Below are 23,233 nucleotides of genomic sequence, written 5' to 3'. Positions count from 1 at the left end.
CTCTAAGCCATACAATCTTTTTGATTCTTTGAAATAAACCTGGGACTGAGGAGTTAAGTAAGAGTCATGAGTTCTGAATTGAGATCAGTTCTTTATTCTGAGTTGGTTTACTTTACCCCTTCACCCTTCACTTTCCTCACTTATGAATAGGGATAACAACAGAGTCTACTTTGTAGGATCGATCTTAAAAGCATTTGGAATGATTACCATCATGGAAAATCCCCTGCCCATTTGGAGCAACTGCATCCTACCCAGTCACTGCTGTCTTCTTTTCCCAATCAGTCAGGTCCAGAATCTCCTAAATTGACCCTTGCCATTAGTAAAACCTTCTCAGATCCAATCCCAACAGTCAGCTGATCTGTCTAAAATGAAAATCTGGTCTACGGCCATACCACCCTGAATGCTCCTGATCTCATCTGAAGTGAAAATCTGAGGGCACCTGGCTGGCTCAGTCGGTAGAGCACGTGACTGTTGATCTCAGGGTTGTGAGTTTAGGCCCCACGTTGATCGTGCATGGAGTTTACTTAAATTAAAAAAAATAATAATAAAAATTTAAAAAGAAATAAAATGAAAATCTGATCCTGTTACTACTATCTACAGGGTAAAAATCCAGCTTTCTTCTCAAAGAGAAAGCTCTTCATAATCTGGTAGTACAGTGAAGAGAGCAGAATTCTGTCTGTATTCCTTACTTGTAGGCCTTAGACAAACCATTTAACCTCCCTGTGGCCCAATTTATTTTTCTAACAAATAAGGATTTAATAATGGTGTGGTGGTGAATGGACTCTAAGATTGCTCCCAATTGAACCTACCTCAGGGTACACTCACCCTTGTGTAATCCAGTCCCTTTGAATGTGCATGAGACCTGTAATGCTTCTAACCAAAAGAATATGGCAAAGTGGACAGGATGTCACTTCCAGGAATTACATTACATAAGACTGCAACACCAGCCTGGCCGGGACATGCTATAGATCTTGCTCACTTTGAAGAGGGAAGCTTCCATGTTGGGAAAGCCCGTGAGATAAGGAAAGAAGGAGGCCTCTAGTTGATAGCCAGCAAGAAACTGAGGACCTTAGTCCAATAGCCCATAAAGAACTGAATGTTGCCAAAAGCCCCGAAAGCTTGGAAATAGATTCCCCCCTATTCAAGCCTCAGCCGAGACCCTAGCCCCAGCCAGCACCTTGATTGCAGCCTTCTGAGACTCTGACAGAGCATGCAGCTGAGCTGTGCCTGGACTCCTGACCTACAGCAAGTAAGATAATAAACGTGTTGTTTTAAGCCACTAGATTTATGGTCATTGTTATGCCATGATAAATAACTCTTACAGGTGCCTTCCCAGAGCAGGGATGGCTGGTGCTCATCGAATATCCATGTGCTTCTCTGCATCTCCAAATTTCATTTGCAGTGAAGTTGGGAATATATGACTAGTTCTAGCCCACAGACTGAGCAGAAGTGACTGTAAGCAGTTATGAGTCAGAGTATCTCTTCTATCCCTTTTCCTCTGTGCTGATGGCCTTAGAGGCCACATGATCCAGATGTCATGGCTACTAGATATAAGTAGGCTGCCTGGCCCACGTTGGACCTTTAGAGATGAAAAATAGACTTTAATTATACCAAGTCACTAAGAGTTTGGGGTTTGAATATTAACCTTGATTAACAAAACTACCCCCCCAAGAGCTGTTATAGGATTAACCATGATGATGTACAAAAACAAAAAGTATAAGTTGTACAAATCGACACTCAATAAATTATGCCACTTAAACTTTATCCAGCCTTGTATTCTACAAACCTGTACTTTTGAACTAGTTTTTAGTCCTACAATCACACCATGTCATCTCAAATCTTCATGCTGTTCCCTCTGCCTGGAATGCTCTTCCCTGGATCACACATCCTTCAAGATGTGGCTAAGATGGCACCTTTCCTGGGTTAGGTGTGTTCCCCTTTTCTTTCTGCAGCTGAATGTTTAGTCCATCTGCCACACTAACCACACTGTACTTGCCACCTCCCAGGACAGGTGGAGAGCACCTTTTCAAGGGAAGGCTCAGAGGCTCTGTCACATTGAAGGCACTTGATAAATGTTTGTCATTTACCATGTCAGATTTACATCTTTCCTCATTACATACCTAGTTGAAGTGGATTTTTTAAAAAAACTTTAAACCATTCCCTTTCAAGATTTTCCCATGACCCCCCATCCCAGGTGCTTTCATCAGGTAAAAGAAGTGTTAATATTCTGTTATCTCCCATTACTCTCTATTTTAGACTGAGCTCCAGGACTCCTTTTATCCTTCTGTCATAATTTCAGTTCTCAACACTGTAATCATGTCTCCAAACTCTCTCCCTACTTGTGAAATAAAGAGTCACACAGAGTGTTCTAGGGTTCAGTCACGACCAGGAACAATGGAAGACTGTAGGCTATTCTGATTTCTTTGTTCTTGAACCTGATAGTGGTCTCTTAGCTTCTTGTCTCTGGGCCCAAGCATTTATCCATCTTAATTTGTGTACTCTTTCGTATCTTCTCCCTCCAATGTATTCAAGGTCAACTTGTTGAGGAGGAAGCTAATTTTATCTCTCTGTTTTCTCTGAGATATGTAATTTGAAATTCTAGTTCTAAATTTTAGTGAGGTCCTCCCATACCTCTCTTCTGGACCTTGGTGAAAAAAGGTGTAGCTGTACTGAGCTCAACCTCTCTAGGTCTCATCTTTGCCCCTCAAAGTTGGCAGAGAGTAATTGCTAACCCCCACATACAACTACAATGTTCTCAGGAGCTTGAACAGCAAGATGTGCAAATGAACATACAGTCTTATTAATGGGCTCGCAATAGTTCACAGGTAGAAGTTAAGATGGCTATTCTGATTTTTTTGCTTCATTTCATTTTGTCACATCCAAGGGACAGTATTTTCCTCTTTAAGATGCATTCATTTTCTTAGGCATTATTATATCAGCTGTTCATTTGAAATAGAGCTCTCTGTAGACATGCCATGGCCAGTGACCAAGGAAAAGAGAAAGTATGTCTCATTTAGAAAATTGCTCTCGAGATATGATAAATGATACCCAAGTATCAGTGAAGAGCTGAGATGTGTCTTAAAGCACCTACGCTATGCCCCAGGGGCTTAGTAATGGTAAGATATTATCTTTAATAATGTTAATGAAAATGATATCTTTAAATAGCATTCTCCAATTTTCCAAGCATTTTCACAGATATTATTACATTAGATCATTGCAGAAATTCTGTTCTTAGGTGTAGTGTGTGATTCCTATTTTAAGATGTGGACTCAGAGGACTTCCTCATATTCTCACAGCCAAAGTAAGTAGCAGAGTTGGAAAGATCATTTGGTATTTTTCACCCTGAAGCCACTTCTATTTTTATATAGTATCGTATGTTTTTCACTATGTTCTCTATAGTTGCGAGTAAGCTTTACTTTCCTCAAATAAGTCTTAAAAATAAAATTCTTTCCAAGTTGTGTTTGATTTTATTGCTCTGGGTTTTAGCCACATAAATAAACATCTAAGCAGTGATCTCTCGTTGAAGGTTTTATTATTTTCCACTGGCCAGTTGCTCATTTGTCCTTAGGGCGGCAAAGCTGGGGCCACCCTCAGCTTCTGGAGACTTCCCTCTGGTCCTTGCCTGTGGTCCTACATCTTGGAGCCAGCATGTTGAATCTCTGTCATGCTTCCACTCTCTCTGAGTTCCTTTTCTGCCTCATATCTTTTGGCTTCCTCTTCTTCCAGCACAAGACTGTTCTCTGTTCTTAAAGGCAGAAGATTTTCGTTGTGAGGGCTGTTCCAAGGTTTCAAAAAGAGAGCAAAGAGTATTAGCAGGTTCTTTTGACTAGCAGATCCAAGCTATGTTCTCCAATATCTACTTTATAAGTAATATGTGAGAGTAATGTTTTCATCTCCTTATATTTTTAGCTCCCATCTGCCTGATTCTTATGTGTAACTTGCAGTCAGTTCCAAATTCCAGTGAGGAAAGGATTGTTATTTATTGGTTTCCCTCAAATCCCAACACAAATAAAACATGGACAAGACCAGTAGCCTCTTCAGAATTTTTTTGGTGATTTTTCTATGCTTTCTGTATTAGTTTTCTGTTGCTGCCAGAACAAATTACCTCAACCATAACATCTTAAAGTAACAAAAACTTTGAGGCCTGCCTAAGAATTTTTTGTCTACTCTGAAATCGTAAATATTTTCACATATGCTTTCTTTGAGAAGCTTTTTAGTTTTTTGGTTTTATATGAGATCCATGATCCATTTTAAGTTGAGCTTTGTGTATAGAACCAGGTAATGGTATGGTATGGTAAACAGCAATGTTCGTTTTTCTTTTCCTCATGGGTATCTAGTTGTTCTAGCGTCATTTGTTGAAAAGACTATTTCTTTTCTGTTGAATTTCCTTGGCAACTTGTCAAAAATCAATTGATTAAAGTACAAATAATATGTCTACTATGCTATACTTTATATAAGGAAAAGGGGGTATAAAAAATTATACATGTAATTGCTCACTTACACACCAAACATACAGAAAGGATAAACTGAAGCCTAGTGAGTTTTACCTACAGGGAGCAGGAAAGAATGGAGTGAGTGCGAGAGTGGGGGAATGGGGACCAGCTAGTGGGACTTGGTGGGGAGAGACACCTTTTTGATGATAACTTTCTACACAGCTCTGACTCAGAACCATGGCAATATTTCACATACTCAAAGAATACATAATTAATTAAAAATCAACAGGGAAAGGGGTGCCTGGGTGGCTCAGTTGGGTAAGCATCTGACTCTTGATTTCCGCTCAGGTCCTGATCTCACAGTTGTGAGATCCGGCCCCATGTTGGGCTCCATGCTGAGTGTAGAGGCTGCTTAAGATTCTTTCTCTCTCTTCCTCTCCTCTGCTCATGCATTTGCATGCTCTCTCTCTCTCTCTCTCTCTCACTCTGTCTCAAAAAAAATCAGGGCACCTGGGTGGCTCAGTTGGTTGAGTGTCTGACTCTTGACTTCAGTTCAGGTCATGATCTCATGGTTTGTGAGTTCGAGCCCCACATTGGGCTCCGTGCTGACAGTGTGAAGCCTGGTTGGGATTCTTTCTCTCCCTCTCTCTCTGCCCCTTCCCCGCTCACTCTGTCTCTCTCTCAAAATAAATAAATAAGTAAACTTGAAAGAAAAAAAAATTTAATGAACAGGGATATAAGGGAACTCAAAACAGAATACAAACATTAAAAAAATCAAATTTGGGGCGCCTGGGTGGCGCAGTCGGTTAAGCGTCCGACTTCAGCTCAGGTCACGATCTCGCGGTCCGTGAGTTCGAGCCCGCGTCGGGCTCTGGGCTGATGGCTCGGAGCCTGGAGCCTGTTTCCGATTCTGTGTCTCCCTCTCTCTCTGCCCCTCCCCCGTTCATGCTCTGTCTCTCTCTGCCCCCAAAATAAATAAACGTTGAAAAAAAAATTTAAAAAAAAATCAAATTTAACTATTATACATGAATAACATAACTACACTGAAGGGGTTGTAGAAAATACTAATCTCAACAATTTTGGAAAACAGTATTTTTGCTTTTTATTATAAAACCAAAGCAAAAAGCACTAGAACTATAGACATATATTGTACTTGAGTTGGTAAATTGGTTTCTCAAAGGAGTGTGGTAGGTTAGCAATTCAAAAACTACCTATGTGTACATGAGGATTGAAAAAATAAGTGAACGTATTGTGGATAATAAGAGCCAGGTTGCTCATGATCAGAGAAAAAAGTAACAAATAAAAAAATGTAAGACCCCGTTGTGTAGGATTAGAATTACAGATATAAGAATGAGCTCATGAGCTTTAATATACACACATATAGATAGATATGGAACTAAATATATGTAGGTAGGAGTTAGTGTGTGTGTGTGTGTGTGTGTGTGTGTGTGTGTGTGTGTGTGTGTGTGTACACCTCTAGGAAGGGCCAGGATTGGCAGTGGCATTTGTACCTGAGTCTCTCTGACAACAGACTATAGTCTGCTCACCCCAGTACCTTGCACCGCCCTATCTGCCTACTCCTTACCCTGCTTTATGTTTTCTTCCATATCCTTGGTAATGTGAACAGGTCTCCCACACTCAAAGGCTGAAGACACTGAAAGAGTGAGGGAAATGCTCCTTTGCAATGGTATTGGAGTAAACTCTGTTTTTCCTTAGATTGATTAGCTGCAAGTTTAAAATTTCCAAATGTAATTGCCTTTAAAAATTGGTTAAATCTGGAAAGGGGTGGGAGTCTTCAGCAGACTGGCAGTTATGTGCAGATTGTTTGACTTTAATATATTTATAGAAGCTGTGTCTGTCACCAGGCCTCTGGGAACACTTGTACTATTTAAAATATAAATTAGAAAAATATGCTGACGGAATTGTCTGCCCTGAGGAATTTTCCCCTAATCATAGCCCTCATGCCAATGGAAGAATTTCTTCTTGGCTATCCCTTTCTAGACAGAAGTTGGAGCATGCAGCTGAGACTTAAAAGTTTGCTAATGCTTAAAAATTAACCAGAAATGCTTTGTCCCAACACATGTTCATTTCAGGCTGGAGATCCCCCCCCCCACCCCCCGACAGCATTTCCATTCTTCCTTCCTCTTCTCCTTTCCCCCACCAGGAGTGCCCCCCTTCCCCCTGACCTCCCTTCTCCCACATCCCTTTCAGACGTCTGTGGCTTTGTTGTGCTGTCCCCTTCTTGAATGACCTCACTGGTTCCTTGTAACCACCCCTAAGGTCCTAAGAGCCTGTCAGAATCTGGATGCAGCCAACTCTATTGAGCTCCTACTGTCCCCTCCTCCTCCTAAGTCCACATGCCCCACATTTGCATCTGCTCGGTTCCCCACCAGCTTTTACTCCCTGCTGCTCACCAGGATCCAACACACTCCCACTCTGGTCTTGGCCAATTGGTGAAGATCCCACAGAGCTCCTGTCAGGGGTGACCTGCTCTGCCTCACATAGCTAGCGGTACTTTATCTGTTTGCATGGGCTCCTTGCATAGAGTCTTTGCTGTTACTGATGCTCATTGTATATATTTCCTGCCAACCGAAAGCTCTAGGAGAGCACAGAGTCTGTAATAACCGAGGTAAAGTGCCTGACACCCTGCCTGGCACGCACACAAAAAAGCTCTTGATAAATAGAGGTTTTCACTTCTCTCTCCTACATTAAGAAACAGTTATCCACAATGCCTGGCTTTTAGTAGATGATCAATAAATATTTTTAGATAATGTACTGTGGCAGAACTTGTTAGAGAGAAATTTGAACAATTAAGTATTTAAAAACATTTCTGGACTCAGATTTTCTATTTGGGGAGTCTAGAGCCTGGGTGTGTGTTAGGTACTGTTCTCAACAGCAGTGTGATACTGTTATAATCACAATCCTAGGCAGATCCTGACTTTTAGCCCCAGAACCCACCAATGGAGATGCATCCTTACAATGCCTATGTGATATGCACTCCACCCTCTCCAACCTTATCTACTTTTTCCCCTCTTTCCCACTCTTCCTCAGCCATTCTGTCCTCTTCGATGTTTCCTCAACATGCTAAGCATGATTCTGCCTCAGGGCCTTTGCACATCCACTCTTTGTCCATAATACTTTAAGAGATCTGTATAGCTCTTTCCCTTCCCTCAGTCAAGACTTCTCTCTATATTACCTTCTCATTGGGGCCTTCCCTCACTATCCTATTTAAAATTGCACACAGACACACATATCCTTTATCCCTCATTCCATACTTTGCCCTCATGAGCCTTTATTACCTGCTAATATACTATGTAATATATTTATATTGTATATTTTTTTTCTCTACTCTCCTTCCACTGCTATGAAAGTTCTCTGAGAGCAGTGATTTTCCCCCATTTTATTATCTTCTATATTCCTAACCTAGCATCCATAAGTAGATATTTATTGCAAAAATGAATGAAAGCAATCAGGTAGGATACCAGTTTCCCCTGGTTCTGTAAAGAGATACATCCTTCATTTATGGCCTTCTCTGTTTGACTAATGTAGTCTCCCAATCACATTGGCTAATGAACATTTGCATTGCATTGAGATAAGTTACTTAAAATTAATTAATTCAAATCAATTTATTTTAAATAAATTAAAATACTTTTTTGCTTCTCTTGCATCTAAACATTGTTACCCAGCTTTGTTGTTACAAACATAGCTGCTGAAATAGAAGTCTGGAAAATACCAAAATTATAGAAAAAGTGACCATTTCAAGGAAGGCTATAAACATATAAAGCAGAATGGAATATAAAGCAGAATATAAAACAAACTACTTTTATTCGTTAATCCAGAAGATATCTACTGAGAGTGTATCATGTTCCAGGCCAGTTCTAGAAGTTGCAGTCACAGTAGTGAACATGACAGGTCCTGTCCTCATGAAGCTATGTCCACAGACAACGAACAAAGCACATGTTTCAAGTTAAGGTCAAGGCTGGAGATAAAATTAATGTGATATGGGAAGATACAGAGTGGCCCCTCCTTTTCTCTGCCATTGTGGTGTGTGTGGTTGACTGTTCCCTGCCATGTCTTTTCACAAGACTTTCAGGATCAAGTGATTCCTGGTCAAGAAACAAAAAGCAGAATCATCCTGTTCCCCAGTGGGATTTGGATGAAACCTGGTAATAAAATCAGTTACAACTCCAGGAAGAGACACTGGAGAAAAACCAAAGCTGGATCCACAAGAAATCGCCCATGAGATGGCACATGTATTCATGTTCATCAAGGTCACTTGGTCATACCATATCACTCTCTAAACATCACTGCTACTTGAACAATTAGGTGTGTTTTACTGGGAAAAAAATTTTTTTCTCTATTTCTATGCTTCTGCACTAGTAGGTTTGTGTAGTAATAAATATGTGAGACCTTTTGTTTGGGGGGAAAAAGAGTCATGGGATCTATTGTATACGTGCTGGTCAAGAAAGGTAGAGTAGAAGGACTTTGGGCAGAAATCTGAATGAGGTGAGGCAGAAAGTCATATGATGTAGGAACAGCAAGTGTAAGTTCCTGAGGCAGGAGTGAGCTTGATGTGTTTGCCATCCTCATCTCCTTCACTGCTGCTGGTTTTGTGAGACGGGCATAAAAGCTTACGTGGACCTGTGCATCCTCGGGGAGACATGGAGAATGGCAACGGAAATGGGAGCAGGTCTCAGTTTCTCATTTTTACAAGAGATGGAATCAGTGCCTTGCTAATGTGGTCCTAGAACTAGCAGCGTCAGGACCACCTGGGAGCTTGTTAGATATACAGATTCTTGGGTGGCACCCCATACTTGCTGAATCAGAAATTGCAAGATAGAGCCTCAAAATCTGCCATTAAGCAAGCCTTCCCTGTGATTCTGATACACGAAAGCTTGAGAAGGTTTGAAAAAGATGATCTTAAATAGCTAAACTTCAATATTCTTATTAAAATGAAACCAAGATCCCAGACTTTAGCCTCTACTACAAAGCTGTCATCATCAAGACAGCATGGTATTGGCACAAAAACAGACACATAGACCAATGGAATAGAATAGAAACCCCAGAACTAGACCCACAAACGTATGGCCAACTAATCTTTGACAAAGCAGGAAAGAACATCCAATGGAAAAAAGACAGTCTCTTTAACAAATGGTGCTGGGAGAACTGGACAGCAACATGCAGAAGATTGAAACTAGACCACTTTCTCACACCATTCACAAAAATAAACTCAAAATGGATAAAGGACCTGAATGTGAGACAGGAAATCATCAAAACTCTAGAGGAGAAAGCAGGAAAAGACCTCTCTGACCTCAGGTGTAGCAATCTCTTACTTGACGCATCTCCAAAGGCAAGGGAATTAAAAGCAAAAATGAACTATGGGGACCTCATGAAGAGAAAAAGCTTCTGCACTGCAAAGGAAACAACCAACAAAACTAAAAGGCAACCAATGGAATGGGAAAAGATATTTGCAAATGACATATCGGACAAAGGGCTAGTATCTAAAATCTATAAAGAACTCACCAAACTCCACACCCAAAAAACAAATAATCTGGTGAAGAAATGGGCAGAAAACATGAATAGACACTTCTGTAAAGAAGACATCCAGATGGCCACCAGGCACATGAAAAGATGCTTAACGTCACTCCTCATCAGGGAAATACAAATGAAAACCACACTCAGATACCACCTCACGCCAGTCAGAGTGGCTAAAATGAACAAATCAGGAGACTATAGATGCTGGTGAGGATGTGGAGAAACGGGAACCCTCTTGCACTGTTGGTGGGAATGCAAACTGGTGCAGCCACTCTGGAAAACAGTGTGGAGGTTCCTCAGAAAATTAAAAATAGACCTACCCTATGACCCAGCAGTAGCACTGTTAGGAATTTACCCAAGGGATACATACTGAGTACTGATGCATAGGGGCACTTGTACCCCAATGTTTATAGCAGCACTTTCAACAATAGCCAAATTATCCAAAGAGCCCAAATGTCCATCAACTGATGAATGGATAAAGAAATTGTGGTTTATATACACAATGGAGTACTATGTGGCAATGAGAAAGAATGAAAATATGGCCCTTTGTAGCAACGTGGATGGAACTGGAAAGTGTTATGCTAAGTGAAATAAGCCATACAGAGAAAGACAGATACCATATGTTTTCACTCTTATGTGGATCCTGAGAAACTTAACAGAAACCCATGGGGGAGGGGAAGGAAAAGAAAAAAAGAGGTTAGAGTGGGAGAGAGCCAAAGCATAAGAGACTCTTAAAAACTGAGAACAAACTGAGGGTTGATGGGGGGTGGGAGGGAGGAGAGGGAAGGTAATGGTTATTGAAGAGGGCATCTTTTGGGATGAGCACTGGGTATTGTATGGAAACCAATTTGATAATAAATCTCATATATTAAAAAAAACAGTATTGCAACAGAAAAAATAAAATAAAATGAAACCAAGAGCACAAGTTAGGTGAAAGCAGCCTCCATGCTAGGACGGCAAAGAGAAAAATGTGGACGGTACCCTTAACTCAACACTCATATGCAGCATTTCTCTGCCCCTCCCCCCAAGAAACGTTCTGCAAATCATTTATAGCCAGGCACTACCAGTGCTATTCTTTTGGAAATTCTCTCAAAAATGCACACATTATCTGTATCTCCCTCTCTTTGTGCCCTCCCCTGCTCATGTTCTCTCTCTCTCTCTCTCTCTCTCTCTCTCTCTCTCTCTCTCTGTCAAAAATAAATACACATTAAAAAAAATTTTTTTTAATGGGGCACCTGGATGGCTCAGTCAATTAAGCATCTGACTTCAGCTCAGATCATGATCTCACAGTTAGTGGGTTCGAGCCCCGCATCGGGCTCGGTGCTGACAGCTCAGAGCCTGGAGCCTGCTTCGGATTCTGTGTCTCCCTCTCTCTCTGCCCCTCCCCAGCTCGTGCTTTGTCTCTGTCTCTTTCTTTCTCCAAAATAAATAAACATTAAAAATTTTTTTAAATGCACACATTGTGCAAAGATCCATAAATGCTTATGAGCAGCTTTAGAGGATGAAAAAGAAGTAAAGGATCAGAGAGAGTAGTACCTGTGGCATCGGGTGACCTGTTGAATAACCCATGGCATCCTCCTTAACCTTTCATATCGTAGAGCCTTGGTTTTGTTTTGTGAATTTGGGTCTATGGCAGTTCAAGGACATGATAAGCTCCTTGAAATTTTATGCAAAATTGTATGTTCATGTTCATTTTTCAGAAGATAGGGTCAGTAGTTTTCATAAAATATCCAAAAGCGTCCATGACTCAAAGAAGATTGAGAACAACTGTATAAAAAAGGGTGGTTATTGAACTCTGGCCAGATATTAAATACAGCTTGAAAATCAAAAAGATTGGCTTTCTTACCCCAGAGCCTCTTAGTCTAAATTCCAACATGGAGAAGAATTAGCTCTGTGGGTGGCATTTTTCTCTGTATATACAATATATCCTTTTAGGACTTATAACCTCATAAACAGCAATTTTATGCCTGTCAGTATTGTTTTGGCTTAAGAGGGTGGGGTCACAAATTCTGCTGGACTCATTCCAGATCCACTGTCTTGTTTCCATGGCCTCTGTGGATGACACTAGGTTTTAGAGTCTACTTTTCAAAAAACCTAAATAAGGACACACATGCACACGTAAAGTCCAACTCAATTTTGTTTTCACCCCTGAAGACAAAGTGTCATAAGCAAGCTGGGTGCTACTATGTGGTCATACATGAGTTCTTTTTTTAAGTCAGAGAGTCAGGAATCCAGAGAGGGAGTTTATTGGGAAAGTAGTGGTAAACTTGTAAGGGGCTGATCTGTACTGTCTGTGGTCAAATCCAGATATCTCTCATTTAATGTCTTAACTGGGGGCAGATTTCATGCCTTACTCTTATGTCAGGTTCTCCAGACGGCTGGGAAGAGAGACGTGCTCAGGTTATCAGGTATGTGATTTTCTTGTGAGAATAGATGGAATGTAAAAGTACAAAAAAAATCTAAACTGCCTCATTCAAAGAGAACAGAGCCTCATTTGTAACTGTTTATTTGCTTATTTACAGTGGTAGATCTCATGGTCCAATAGCCACTTTGGCACAGGGAGTGGAAAGGAGCCAACCCAAGGTACCGAATCTCTGCCTGAGTTCTTGGGTCTCTGATCCTCCCTTCCCTTCTTTGCCTTTCTTCTCGATCCCCCCCCCCCCAACCTGGTTTTCCACTCTTCTCCCAAGGGCATGGTTGCTCTTCACCACCTTCACTCTTCGTATCTCTAATCTTCACTACTGTACCAACAGGCCATACCCCTGTGTGCATGGCAAGCACCCCAAAGGACAAGATCTGACTGGTTGGACCTCTCTTCCTCTTGGATACAACGTCTCCACTCGGAAGAACTCTAGAAACAGTCCTTTGGATGGTCGGCCATCGCATCAGATGGCCCATTCCTGGGTGAGCGAGTGTGGTTACATTTATCATGGTAAAAACCACTTGTGAATGTTTTTACAATCCCAAGAAAAAGTAACTGTCTTCAAAACGAGGCTAAGTATATATGGCAGGATGTGGTACGCAGAATAATATCCTCCAAAGAAGTCCACATTCTAATCCCCAGAATTTATGGATATGTTATCCTGCATGGCAAAGGGGAGCTTGCAAATTTGACTAGCTTAAGGATCTTGAGATGGGAAGATTATACTGAATTATCTGGGTGAACCCAGTAAGAAAGGCACACAGAGATTTTAAAAATGCTACCCTCTGGCTTTGAGGATGGAGGAGGAGGCCATGAGCCAAGGTATGCAGGCCACTTATAGAAGCTGAAAAAGAGAGGGAATGAACTCTCCCTCTAGAACCTCTAGAAGGAACAGAATCTTGCCAACACCTTGATTTTAACCCAGTGAGACTGTGTCAGACTTCTCATTTCCAAAACTATAGACAGTAAATTTGTGTTATTTTAAGCCATTACTTTTTCTCGGAAGCAACAGGAAACTAATAGGCCCTCAAAACATTCTCTCTGAAAACATCTCATAGTGATTAAAACAAAAACAAAAACAAACAAACAAAAAAAACAGCTTCAGAGGGAATTATAGATTCATTCATTTTTACTCCATTCTGGGCATAAATTATCTGCTACTTTCCTACATATTCACACAGACTTTCCCATAATCTGTTCTTTATTGGCTTGGCTGTCTACTAGCCAGAAAACTTTGATGTCACTTAAAGTTTGGTTGGACTGACCCTGCCTGTCCCTACCCATCCTTCTTACACCTGCAGGGACTGGGCATATAATCCAAACTTGGCCATAGTTGTTGACCCAGGGATAAACACAGAGCACAAACTTAAGATTCTCTGGCAGTCGTGGAAGAAGACACTCTTCAAGCTGGCGGCATATGAGCGCTGGGCTTTATGTGAGCACCATACTGCTGTATATAACGAGCCATCTGAAAATGGAGACGTGGAGCCCTGACTCTATCGTTTTAGCTCCTAGACCGAGCTCTGCCTGATGTTCGTCTCAATCTTGGCCTTTCTCATTAAATGGGTTCCACATTTAGCCCATCAACACATCCTGCTAGCTTTGTGTTCAAAATACATCCAGAACCCAAGCTCTTGTCAGCACTGTGCTGCTGCTCACAGCACAGCCAGTCATCTCCCTGGGTCCCTTTGGCAGCCTATTACCTGGGCCTCCTGCCTCTGCCACTGCCTCTCTTCACTCTGTTCTTAGCCGGGCAGCCAGGACAACATTCTTGAAATGTCACTCAGATCACGTCACTCCTGCATCGTCTCCCCTCTTCACTCCGAGTCAAAGTCGGAGTCCTTGCAGTGGTCCACAGGAGCCTCTATCAGTGGCTCTCCCCTGCCTCTTATCTTTGTGACTTCCCAACCTTCAGGTCTTTACTCAGATGCCATCCATGTTGCCTCCGGCTTTAGCTTTCTTCACAGCGCTCTTATGATCTACATTTTATTCCTTTGTGCTAAAAGACACATTTGGTGCCTTGCTACAAATTACACATTTGTCTGTCAGCACATTTGGTGCCTTGCTACAAATTACAAAACACTGACCTTTCCTCCAGGCTAACATTGCAGCCCACTGAGATTTAAGGCTTGGTGATAGAGTTCCAATCTGCTTTCAGCCCCGCTTGCCCTCTCCACTGGGCACTATTGAGCTTTGCACAGACTGTACAGTGTGTGTGTGTGTGTGTGTGTGTGTGTGTGTGTGTGTATCAGCCTGTATCTTTTATTGTCTGTTTCCCCCCTTAGAATGTATACTCCATGAGAACAAAGATACTTGATTTTTTAAAATATTTTGTTAACTATTGTATCCCCAGGTTTTAGAACAATGTCTGGTACATGGTAGGAGCTCAAGAAATGATTGCTAAAACAATTAATATGTTTTTATGTTTTCTTTTTTGCTTGAGCTAGCCTGAATTGGTTTTCTGTCACAACCAAGAGTTCTAATATATCCACGCAATGCAATGCTCAAGTATTTATGTTGAACAGCAGCAATGACATAAATTGCTCTCCTCCTGAACAACTCATTTCATGTTTGGATATTTATGCTTTTGTGAAAATTCTTTCTGATATTGAACTGAAATCTACCTCTCTGAAAATTTCATACATCTCTTACTTACAGATTATGCAGCACAGAAGAGATTTAATTTTTCTATCATATGACAACCCCTCAAATATTAGAAGGTAGCTATTATTACCTTTGTGTCTTCTCTTTTCTTGATTAAAAGCCCCCAATTTCTTCCACTGTTTCTCATACAATATTGTTTTAAGAAATATTATCCTCCAGGGCACCTAGGTGGCTCGGTCGGTTAAGTGTCTGCTCTTGATTTTGGCTCAGGTCATGATCTCACAATTTGTGAGTTCGAGCCCGGCTCTGGGCTCTGCACCGACAGCATGGAACCTGCTTGGGATTCTCTGTCTCCCTCTCTCTCTGTCTGTCTCTGCCCACCCACTCTCACTCTCTATCTTTCTCTCTCAAAAAAAAAAAAAAAGAAAGAAACTAAGAAAAAAAAAAAGAAATCTTACTTTCCTTGTTAACCCTATTTGAATGTCGTCAGGGTTTGTTTGTTTGTTTGTTTGTTTGTTTGTTTGTTTGTTTTGTGTGTGTGTGTGTGTGTGTGTGTGTGTGTGTGTGTGTGTTCCTCCAAGTCAGAACTGAATGTAACACTCTGGGGATTCAACCAGTACAGGGTAGAGCAAATTTATCACCTCTGATCTTTAAGGTATTCTACTTTCATTAATACAGTCAATCTATGGTCAAATTAACATTTGGGGAAAGTCAAAACATAATAATGATTTACATTGAACTTACCATGAATAAAAGCCCCGAAGTCTTTGTCACACAAGCTGTTATTAAGCTGCACTAAATCCCATAATTGGACAATTGGCACTTTGGACCAAAATTGCCTGCACTCAGATGCTTGAGCCTTATACCAGTCTCTGTCCTTTGCAGCTTTGTGTCAGCTTCATATTGTACAAAATTCTGTTCTTTTCATCCAAATCCCTCCCTCCCCCTCTCGTCTGACCGCCCCTCTTTCACTGGAGGGTTCTGAGACAGAAAGCAGTCGGCTGTCCCAGCTTCACATTCTGGGGCCATATGGCAAGTCAGGCTTACTCATTCTGGGCACACACTTCATGTCCAAAACCCAGCGTCCTCCAGGCACCAGAACATACTTGCTTTCCAGCCCCGGTTCTGTGTCTCATTCCAGGGATTTGCTTAGAGCCTCAGTCTTCTCCTCTCTCTTCTTGCTATGATCTTCCCGGGGCATTGTAGCCTTTCTGCTGATCCTCTTTCTGGTGAAAGAAGACCGAGAATCAAATGGTGAACCCTGAGATGCCAGCACTTGCTTGCCAAAACTTTTGAACATTAGCCACCCCAAAGCCCCACAACAATAGTCTACATTCCTATTGGGATACTCACTATTTCTACTGAGAACCATATTCAAAATAATTAGAAATTATTATTCTCTTTAGAACATGCTAAGTGTATGAATAAGTGGACAAGACAGAGGAGACCCAATCAGAAAGGTAGAAGGATAGATGAAGACCAAGAGAGAAAATAATTTTGAAGACAAAATTGCCAGCCAAATGTCAAATAATTTGAGCTGAGGACGACACAACTATTGTTTGATAAGTGTCTCTGATATCTACAGGCTTAGTCCCTGTCTTCAGTACATTAGGGCACAAACACTGAATATCTTGAATACCAATTTAAAACTGTCATTTTAGGGGCGCCTGGGTGGCGCAGTCGGTTAAGCGTCCGACTTCAGCCAGGTCACGATCTCGCGGTCCGTGAGTTCGAGCCCCGCGTCAGGCTCTGGGCTGATGGCTCAGAGCCTGGAGCCTGTTTCCGATTCTGTGTCTCCCTCTCTCTCTGCCCCTCCCCCGTTCATGCTCTGTCTCTCTCTGTCCCAAAAATAAATAAACATTGAAAAAAAAATTAAAAAAAAATAAAACTGTCATTTTACATGCGTTGAAATGACTCTATCTTTGGTACACAGCTATATTGACCATCACGTGCAGGTCTCTTAGAGCAGGAGAATGGAATAGAAAACCAGAAATTCTTTTTGTATTGACAATGTACAACTGACAGAATGAGTAGTTTCCGTTACTTGCAGGAGACAGAAAAATTCAGAGCTGCTAACCCTTATTCCACAGAATCAGGACAGTCATGGGATTGTGACAGGTCTACAGGGTGTTCAGGACATCTCCAATCTACGCACAGAGGGAAAGGCAAAGCAGGCATTACCATCTCGCAGGTTCAGTGCAAACTTTGGTCTTTGGGTGATGCCTCTGAGAACAGCTCTGAGCTGGGCCATAAGGAGAGCTGGGCTGGACAAGGGGAAGCAGTGGGTATTTATCACTTTCCTGCGATGCAGCATCTATTCTTTTCTTTTGATGACACTACTAGTCTTTTAAATAAAGTGCCCTGGCCTCACCTAGCCAAGGGTAGGAGAGTGACTCATATAGCACAGTTTGGGTCTTCCCGGGACTTTGAATCTTGAATGCCATGTTGCAAAGACAGAAATGAAAATGCAGATGCTCAGTCATTGCTGGTGTTGTCCTGGCTCCCATCTCTTCATAAGGCTTGCTCTCTACCCTCTCTAATCATCCCAAAAGCTACCCATTGTCCTACCAATATATTTCCTTCTTACATGATAGTCAGAACTGGTTCTATTGCTCACAACCAAAGAACCCTGACTGATACAAATACCATGCCTATAGCTGGACTGGTCCCTTTTTTATCCCCCAACCCCAGCCTGTCTTTTCCTGAAGGAAGCCTGGAGAAGAGAAACCCCAAGCAATTCTCCCCATTTCCTCTGATGTTAGTATCAAAGCAACTGTTTCTCCTCTGACACTGATTCTCTTCACGCCAGTGTTCACCTTCATTTCCCACAGATTATGGCTTAAGTCATAGCAGAAAGGGAGAGCCTGAAAATCACATGAATATAAATTGAACTGAATTTGTAAATGAGACAAAATTAGACATACACACATGCTATCTACAAAGGTTGGTAATGAAATAAGGATAGACCACATGAGGCAAAAAAACAAACAAACAAACAACAACAACAACAACAACAACAACAAAACCAAGAGTATAATGTGTTCCAGAGAGAAATGTGGTGACAGTTTTGCCAGAAACCCCAGCTATAATGAACACCTCTTTATTATCACTTTTCTGGCCATCCTGGAAACAGCCCAAATCTGAATGAATACCAGGATATATTATATTACCTTCTTTTTGTATTACAGTCAGAAGTTTTTTCTGTTTACAATTATATTTTTGGCAGGCCTTATTAATTAGTACTGCCAAAACCAATCATCTAACCCCAGATCTGATCAAGTTACTGTCTGCAGTTGTGGTAGGTCCTGAGACATGCTGAGTTTCCAACCAAGCTTCATCCTAAACTTAAATGGCATCTGTTTGATCAGTAAACATACCCAATTCTCAAGTTAATTAATGTTTATATGTTTCATCTTCCTAACAAATCTGTAAGCTTTGAGAAGACAGGAACCATTGTGTCATGGAGAAAGCATAGACTGAGGACCAGACAGAACGGTGAGCCCCAGCTCCATGTGAGTCTGCCATTTGCCACCTGTATTAAGTTCAGGCAAGTCATCTAACCATCTGAGCCTCTATTTCCTTATGAGAACATGGAGAAAAGAATCACCGCATGATGGGGTGCCTGGGTGGTACAGTCCGTAGGTTTCTTGACTCCCGGTCTCAGCTCAGGTCATGATTTCACAGTTCATGAGTTTGAGCCCTGCATCGGGCTCTGCACTGATAGCACTGAGCCTGCCTGAGATTCTGTCTCTCTCCCTCTCTTTGCCATTCTCCCACTTGTGCCCCCCCCTCAAAATAAATAAACTTAAAAAAAATAAAAATTTAAAAAGAGTCATGACATGATTATCAAACCTATTAGTGTATGTTAATCTTTATTCCATTTTTTCTGTTTCTTCCTCACAATGCCTAATGTAGTGTTGTGCATAAAATGGACATTAAGTTGATATTGGACACCATGTGTCCAACATGTATTGAGTACTGTATACCAGGAACTGCAATTGGTCCTGAGCACACACCCGTGAAAATTCAGCCTTCAGTCAGCCTGGATTCTCCATCATCAGGAATGCAGCTGCTGATGGCTCTTGGCACATGGCTTTCACATCACACAACATCACCATCAGAATGGGCTGAAATTTGTTCTCTATGGTGAGATTCATAATGTCCAACAAGGACTCCAACTGATCAAACCTTGTGTAAGGTTTCCACCCAGTTCCAATTAACTGTGGCTAGAAACATAAACTTCTTGGGGTGCCTGGGTGGCTCAGTCGGTTGAGCGTGCAACTTTTGATTTTGGCTCAGGTCATGAGCATGGGGTCATGGGATTGACCCCTGAATTGAGCTCCACACCAAGTATGAAACCTACTTAAGATTCTCCCTCTCTCTCTTTCTCTCTCTCTGTCTCTCTCCCTCTGCCTCCCTCCCTCCCTCCCTCCACCTCTCTCCCTTCCTCCCCCTGTGCCCCTCTTCCCCACTCACACACACACACTCTCTCTCCCTTTCTTTCTAAAAAAGGAAGGAAGGAAGGAAGGAAGGAAGGAAGGAAGGAAGGAAGGAAGGAAGGAAGGAAGGAAAAGCTTCCTTACTGTGTCTGTCCCAAGTGCAATCTCATATGTATCCAGGGATAATCAGCATTGGTTATCAGAGAGTAGGTTCCATAAGACAATGGTCCCTCCCTTTGATTGGTTCAGTGGATAAAGGAACATTTCCCAGAAGGGCTGTGTACGAAGACGATGCTATTCCAGGCGGATAATACAGCATATATCCATGTCAGTATATCTTAAGAGCAGGCTCTTTGTCTTGTTGGTCTTACTCATCTGCCCAAATCATTGACACATGTGCATGTATATTTGAAATGTTTGTGGAAAGGAAGAATATAGAAAAAAACAGGGAATATTTAATTGCTATTTTTGTGGCAATGACTATACCAACAATGCAACTACAGTGTGGGATTTAGAGGGGTCATGAAAGAGATAAAAACTTTAATTAGGCCTCCAAGAATGATTTAAGTAAGATTTGATTAAGGAAGAAGGGAGAAGGCATTTCATAAATGAACCTGGCTTATGTGTTTATGTGAGGGGTGAGGGAAAGCAATCAGGGTTCAAATGGGCCTTACTGAAGCAGTGAGGAAATAATGGATAAAGATGATAAATCAACTATTGGAGGCAGGCTATTTGAACCCCAAGAAATGGTCTATTCCTAATGTGTTAGTGAGTAGGAAGGCATATAAGGTCTTAATATTTATGAATATTCATGAATATTAATTTAGGAAGATTAACAGTTGCAATGCTGAGGAAACTGGTCATGAAGATATTTTCTGGGAAGTTAGCAATGAAACCCTGAAGTGACATCCCGAATCAATAAAGAGAAATCACTGATTCTGTGACAGATTGGAGATAGAAGCTCTATTTCAGCAAAGGGAAACTCAAAAATAACTTTAAAGCTGATGATGATGATGATTATGATGATGATGATGATGATGATGATACCCCTGGAATATATTAGATGATAGGGAAAGGAGTTTGGGTTGATAGAAATAACAAGCTTAATTTTGAAATCCTAGGAAATTAATTTTGAATTCTAGAAACTAGCAGAGCACTTGAATGGAGGCAGTCAGTAGACTTCTACAAATATCATCCTGAATTTCACGTAAAATCTGAAGGTGTCTTATGGAAGCCAAAATTACTTTAATAATTTTACTTCACAAGGATGTGAGTCTTCACTCTATGGAAACGTCTGGACTAGGTGTTCTGTCCAAACAAGAAAGATACAATCCCTGCCTTTTAGCCACTTCCCTTCTGTGAGGGGACATGACAAGCAAACACTTCACTACGATATCAATAATCCTATGACCTTAGGCTTAGGTTTGTGTTTCTTACTGTGTTTTAACTGAAAAGTGGGATTCTACACCAAAAGCAACATTAAGAAATAGTCCTAAACCAATGGGGCGGCAACATTTGCTTTCTTTGGTTGCCATGGCAGTCAATCTTGGCATTTCATGGAGAAATGTGCTCTCAAGACTCTGAGCTGGGGCATTCTGAAGTGGCCTCTGTTGGGCTCCAGCAGCCTCTTCAACTTGCTATTATCTTTCACACCATGGCCCTAAGTGCTTAAACTACTCTGATAAAGACAGCTTCCATTTAATAAGCTCCTGATTTTTGGAGCTATATACTCTATGTACATCAGCTCTTTTAATTCTTGGAAGTGCCCACACAGAAACTCAAAGTGATGAGTAACTAGGTTTCTATTACACAGACACCTTTCATTCATCCATTCACTCGACAGATATTTATTAAACCCCTGTTCCCATCCAGGTGCTATACTAAGCCCTAAGGTCAGACAGTCCCTACCCTTACGGAATTTATAATCTCAAGAAGGCAGATATTGCATTATTAAAGAAGTACTTTACAGTATGATATGATGCTTGCTTTTGTTATAGACAGGAAGTTATGGAAATATATATCAGAGGGAATCTAATCTGGTGGGCAGAGAAGGCCTTGCTGAGGAAATAAGTGACCTTTAAACTGAGACTTGAAGGACAAGTGTTACTAGTTTAGCTAAAAGGGGACAGAAAGTGTAGTCCAGGAAAATATACTGAAAAACATGCTGCAAGCTTGGAAATGAGAGAGGACCTAGGTGATTAAAATAAATGTAAAATGTTCTGAGTATTTGGATCATAGAATTGGAGGCAGAGAGTGAGGGCAACTTGACTAACAAATTACTGTATCAGGATAAGAATTTAGGCCTGTTGGACTCCAATACCTGCTCTGGACATTCTCCCCACAGCCTCTTGAAATGTGCAAAGAATCCAGATTAGGCTGCCATTTTTCGGTGTCCCAAAAGCCAGGAAGAAATGGATTTTTCATTTCAGGATGACAGCGTAGTCCCATTGCACAGGTCTGTAGTTTCAAACAGCAAGAATGAGTTTTTGAATATGCTAACTCTGTAAGTCAGGACTTTCCACAAGCAACCGTCCTTTAAGATTCAGAGAAAATTCCAGTGGGTTGGAAGGGAATTCAGAGGAGAAATGTCTGGTGGTTTCTCAGGTTGATTATTTGAAAAAATGTGCTGTCAATATTCAATTTTAAGATTGAAATTTCAAGTTAATTGTTTTTTTTTTTCTGTCTGTGAAAATTACTCTTATTTTTTAGAGTAGCTCTTCTGAGAACTGAGACTATATTGTAGAAAGAGGACCATGGTCAGCCATTCTGGTGCCTTTAATCTAGAGAGAGGGTTTAATTTGTAATGTTAATCTGACACTTTTCATTAGCACTATTTTTACTTAAAAAGTATGGGTAAAAAGTGTGTGTGCCATATAAAACTGTTTTGTGGGTTATCGTGAAAAATGATTAAAACATAGTTAATGATGAATATATGTGCACTTCTGACAGCAGCATTTACATTGGATATCACATCTCTGTTTTGCTCTTATAGTAAATGAGTAAATCTAATGCTGCAAATTCTCAAGGCAACCGTGGGGAAGACAAGAAAAGTTCAGTCATTAATCACATTGTGAAACTAGACATAGCAGAAAAAGAATTGAAACAAAACTCACTGGACCAAAAATAATCCATATTGGAAAGTGTAGATTTGCCTAGTCAGATGTAAGATTCAAGTGATATTTGTTTTTCTGAGCTGTCTCCTGACCTAAAATAGATAGCAGTAGTGAACGAAACATTATACATTTCCTTTTCTGGGCCCAGTAAATTGGGAATTAAAAAAATATGCTTTATGTGTTAGAAGTGCTTTCCCAAAAATTCTTATATAATTCATCAGTTAAAGTTAAGTGAAGCTATCATTCATATTGGCACAGTTAAATATTATATTATGACGATTAAATAGGGGCAAAGATTTATACCATGAGGATATGTATAATATAAATGTATAATATAAAATGATGGATATAATCTGAAGTTACTGAAATAATTAAACATATGATACATTCTGCAAAGATTTTCATCATCTATGAGCTCTAGAAATTTTATCATTAAAGTTTCTTTTGTTATAAAGGATTTCTAGACAAATGTTTTGGTTCTGTTAGAAACATAGATGTAGAAGAGCTTGACAAAATCGGGGTTTATTACAAGTAGATTCCTTTGAAATTCCTTATAGTTAACATGCTAAAGAAATAATACACCACGATCATTCTGCTTTGTTTCCCACCAATGATGTCCCTAAGGCTCATGAATCATGGTTAAGCTTTCTGTTTCCCTTTTCCTTTCACTTAGCCCTACCCCAACCC

General features: G+C 40.8%; 1 long non-coding RNA gene across 3 annotated transcripts in view; it reads left to right on the top strand.

The window, feature by feature from the left end:
* The window catches only part of LOC109501512, a 308,946-nt gene extending 286,098 nt beyond the window's left edge, over positions 1–22,848 (top strand). For all 3 annotated transcript variants that reach the window (XR_006600624.1, XR_006600621.1, XR_006600622.1), the window contains exons 7-9: positions 12,491–12,551; positions 12,722–12,872; positions 18,428–22,848. This is a non-coding gene — a long non-coding RNA (uncharacterized LOC109501512). The remainder of the gene's footprint in view (positions 1–12,490; positions 12,552–12,721; positions 12,873–18,427) is intronic.
* Positions 22,849–23,233: the final 385 nt, after the last annotated feature.

This window comes from Felis catus, chromosome B4, assembly GCF_018350175.1.
Source record: "Felis catus isolate Fca126 chromosome B4, F.catus_Fca126_mat1.0, whole genome shotgun sequence".
Classification (NCBI taxonomy): domain Eukaryota; kingdom Metazoa; phylum Chordata; class Mammalia; order Carnivora; family Felidae; genus Felis; species Felis catus.
The sequence above is the reverse complement of the archived record's forward strand: the minus strand, read 5'-3'. Positions and strand labels throughout refer to the sequence as shown.